We start from the raw sequence: 4,868 nt of genomic DNA, 5'->3' as shown, positions 1-4,868 counted from the left end.
TCTCTGGTATACTATATAAACATTTGTTTATTTAAAATAGGGAAGCAAAGGGGAAAAACAAGAAAGTGATACTGTGGCTCAAGTGGTAGCCTTGAGCTGAAGGGCTCAGGGACAGTGCCCAGTCCCAGAGTCAAAGCCCAATGACCAACCAATAAGCAAAAAAGAAAAGAATATGAAAGATTTGGGGTCCAAGAGTATGGCCTAGTGGTATAGGGCTGCCCTAGTATGCATGAAGACCCAGGTTCAATTCCTTGTTGCCACAAACACAGAAAACACTGGGAAAAAACCAGATGATCAGTTTAGGTAGGGAGAAGGAAAGTGGGAGAAAACCATGGTAAGGGATATTAATGTTCAAGAATTTATGTACCCACCACTTGACCAATGTAACTGTGACCCATCTATACATCAACCTACAATAAAATACATTTTTTCCTTTTCATCAAAAATTGCTTCTAAAAACTTGTGTGAATAGTGCCAAGGTATTCAGCACAAACTAGACAGAAGCCAATGGAAGGAAATCAAAGATACAGAAATACAAATATATAAGTACCATCATATGATTTTTAACAAAAGGGCCAGAAACATGTGTTGGAGAAAACACAGCCTTTTCAACAAAGGATGCTGGATAAACTAGTTATTTACATGCAATTATTCTATGCCTCACCTTGTACAAAATTAATTCAAGATAGATGAAAAATCGTAATATAAGCCCTGAAATTGGGAAAATACTGTCAAAGCCACGAGAAAAATTCTTTCACATATTTGAAATGGCAATTGTTTTCTAAACAAAATTTTGATCCCCAGAAAATAAGATCAAGGCAAAGTTCAGTGGAATAATTCTTGAATATTTAATAAATTTTGCTATTTTGATTGTTTAAAAAAGAAAGAAAATAAGAGAAAGAATTAATAAGTAGGATTGCATTTAACTAAAAACTTAGATCCAGTGAAACAAATGACAGAATGAAGACCCAACCACATAATGGCAAAACATCACTGCCAGCTATCCACTGAAAAGATTAATTTACAGAATATACAAAGAACTCAAAACTTTAGATAGCAAAATAACAGGTAACCCAATCAATAGAAGAGACAGTTCTCATGAAAACAATACAAGTGGCTAGTAAACAACTGAAGAAATATTCACCTCCATTATCCATTAAGAAATTGAAATTACAGGAAGAGTGCATCTCACGTGGTCAGAGCAGCTATCCTCAAGAAAACAAGTAATGCTGTATATATTCAGGACGAGTAAGACCGTCATACACAGTGGGAATGTAAGTTATTGTAGCTTCTGTGAAATTTTTACCAAGGGTCAGTAAAAAGCTAACAATAAGACTGTCACATATCTGCTATCCATTTTGAGCTTTACCCAAATAATGTAAATAAACATATACCTGAGAGTCATCTACACCACCATGTTCATGATATGCTATTCACAAAAGCCTAGCTACCGGATCACCCGGGGACCCAAAATCTAGTAAATAGATGATAAAAATATGATATATGCACAAAATGACATGCTACACAGCTATAAGGATGAACAGAAGTTTCTAGATTGCAAGAAATCAGGCAGAATTTCAGATCTTTGTATAGAGTGAAATAAGCCAAGCTCAACAGCCAAATATCACACCATTTTGTTCATATATAGAATCTAAGTTTAGAATGCTAATAATAATAGCATTAAAAATAAAAATGAAATCTTATTGTCAGAGGAAGACTATAGAGGGAGGAGATTTAGCAAGCGGGGTGAATGGGAAAGTAAAGGGAGGGTACAAAAGGGAGAGGATGTCCAAAGCAATATATATAGTCTTAAAAACAATATTCATAGGGTTATAATACATATATATAAACCCTATGATAATATATATATAAGTATATATAACCCTAGATAATATGTTTTATGAGATTGCCTCTTACACTATCTTGATATATCCCTATGAATACTGTTTGATAAAAGAGGGAGGAGGATGAGGCTAAGGAAATGTAATGGAAGGAATCATTCTACACTGTATGCATATATGAATTTTCCACAATGAATTTTTCCTTTACCATTAATGATTCTTAAAATTAAATTTAAAAGAAACCTATAATTTTTTAAAGGTAGTGATTACATCCAAGTGTCTGACAGTTCTTTGGGGAAAGAAGGAAAGGAATTACTGGCATACATTAGTTAATATATGTTAAGCTATTGAGTATCTTTTCCTACCCTTATATCAAACACAAAGTATGATTTTCTGTTGAGTTTTAGTGATTGACTAGGCTTTCATCCATGTGGAAATTTCCAGAATTTTAAATTTTTCAGGCTATGACCTTAGGCAAATTGAAAAATGCTTCTTTTTGTTTTATCTTTCAGTAAAATTACAGCAAACAAACATGTTAGCTACTCTGTGATTCTATGATATATATATATATATTATATAAGCATTTCCAAGCACTTAAAGTTCTGGCTTCTCATCAGACCTCAGCAATACCTCTGTGGTTAATTTCACCTCCTAAGTTACTAAGTTTTAAAATTTTAAGTGAAATCTACTTTCCACATAAAGGAGTACATTTAGCATTTTATCATTTCTGGTGCCAATTATGACATCTAATAGTCCCAAACTCAAATTCTTTGGCTCTGAAGCTTCATATTATAAGATAGTTGTAAATCTAAATTTTTTTCATGAAGAATTAGTACACTTTTTCTAGGCTACAGGGAAAAATATAATAAAGACTATATCTTTAAAGAAATAATGTGGTTTAGATTCCACGCTGCATCCCTCGTCAGTCGCCATGGCTGCCTACAAACTGGTGCTGATCCGGCACGGCGAGAGCGCATGGAACCTGGAGAACCGCTTTAGCGGCTGGTACGATGCAGACCTGAGCCCCGCGGGCCACGAGGAGGCGAAGCGCGGCGGGCAGGCTCTGCGAGATGCTGGCTATGAATTCAACATCTGCTTCACCTCAGTGCAGAAAACAGCTATTAGGACTCTCTGGACAGTGCTGGATGCCATTGACCAGATGTGGTTGCCAGTGGTGAGGACTTGGCGCCTCAATGAGCGGCACTACGGGGGTCTGACTGGCCTCAGTAAAGCAGAAACTGCTGCTAAGCATGGTGAGGCCCAGGTGAAGATCTGGAGACGCTCCTATGATGTCCCACCACCTCCAATGGAGCCTGACCATCCCTTCTACAGCAACATCAGTAAGGATCGCAGGTATGCAGACCTCACTGAAGATCAGCTACCCTCCTGTGAGAGCCTGAAAGATACTATTGCCAGAGCACTGCCCTTCTGGAATGAAGAAATTGTCCCTCAGATCAAAGAGGGCAAAAGGGTTCTGATTGCAGCCCATGGCAATAGCCTTCGGGGCATTGTCAAGCATCTGGAAGGTCTCTCCGAAGAAGCCATCATGGAGCTGAACTTGCCAACTGGTATTCCCATAGTCTATGAGCTGGACAAGAACCTGAAGCCCATCAAGCCCATGCAGTTCCTGGGGGACGAAGAGACCGTGCGTAAAGCCATGGAAGCTGTGGCTGCCCAGGGCAAGGCCAAGAAGTGAAGGCGAGCAGGCTGACTGCTACCCCTCAAACACCTTCCCTGCCCACTCATTCCTCTGCACGTCACACTGACCACTTCTATACATCTTAAGTTGTAGGTAGCTGCAGATGGGGACCAATGGCTCCCATTTTCATTTTTAGCATTGTCCCTTGCACCCACTCCCTTCATAGAATCTAGTCAGAATGGCACCTTTGGGGTATAGGTTTGCAGCCTAAAGCCCAGGAAGGCTCCTTTTATATATTCAGGAGGGTTGAGTGATAATAATTTCAGTTTTTTTCCAGTGCTTTGTTTACTAAGGACCTGCTTGAATGAATCGTGGTTAGGCAGGAACCCTGCCATGGCATGACCAATGAGAAGCCAAGTTCATTGTGAGCCAGGCCTCGCTCCTAAGCTCTGATCATCAGGTTCCTGTTAAGGAGACTTGAATCATTCCAGTGGAAGGTGACTTCAGAACAGCTATTTCCTCTTGACTCCAGAGGTGCTGGCTCCAGATGGCTAGGATCAATCCTGAGCTACATTTTTGCATTACATAAGGAAATACATACATACATATATATACATACATATATGTATGTATGTATACACATACATACATATATGTATGTAGAAATAATACTGAGTTAAAATCATTCTGGGGTTTTTTGTGGCAGTTGAAATAGTCACACATGTGGTAATCAGAAGAGAAGCCATTCCTCACACCAATAAGGGAAAGTTCCTTGGCCTCAGAGGACAGGAATGCTTCCTGTTTCTACTTAAACCCCTCCTGCCTTGTTCTGTGGCAGTGAATTTCTTCTTAATCATGTCCAAGTGTTTCACTGTGTCTGGTTTCTGAATCATGTTCTAGTTGCTTGGCTCTGCCACATGGACCCTAAAGTCCTTTTGAGAATAACTACTAAATCTCTCCAGATCAGTGTAATAAAGGAGTGATGTGCAATAAAAAAAAAGAAATAATGTGGTTTAAAAAACAATCATCAAAGAACCACATTATAAGAAATTCATACTTTACCTGCCCAGAGAGAAATGAAAAGATGCCTTAGATGATACCATACTTACATGGGATGCAAGATACAATATTGAGTACTTTGGCAGTCATCTCATTCAACAAATGGAAATCATCTAATCTCATGTTCTCCCACTGGAATTTAAATCCCTTATGATCAGTAATGTTTTTAAAGAGACAGTCCAGCAAAATAAGAATTTTTCACTCTGTAGATAATGATTTATTGCTTACACTAAAGACAGGTTGCATGTGTTGTTAAAATTGTTGTTTTGCAGAACCTGGCACAGTTTGTAGAACATGTTAAGGTATTAATATAGAGTTGTTCGTTGTTC

General features: G+C 38.4%; 1 pseudogene; it reads left to right on the top strand.

Annotated features, from left to right (window-relative positions):
- The first annotated feature begins 2,749 nt into the window (after nt 1-2,749).
- Nucleotides 2,750-4,487, top strand: LOC150049130 (phosphoglycerate mutase 1 pseudogene; annotated as a pseudogene).
- The last annotated feature ends 381 nt before the right edge of the window (nt 4,488-4,868 follow it).

The sequence above is a fragment of the Megascapheus bottae genome, chromosome 20, assembly GCF_031878675.1.
Source record: "Megascapheus bottae isolate mThoBot1 chromosome 20, mThoBot2.hap1, whole genome shotgun sequence".
Taxonomy (NCBI): domain Eukaryota; kingdom Metazoa; phylum Chordata; class Mammalia; order Rodentia; family Geomyidae; genus Megascapheus; species Megascapheus bottae.
The sequence above is the reverse complement of the archived record's forward strand: the minus strand, read 5'-3'. Positions and strand labels throughout refer to the sequence as shown.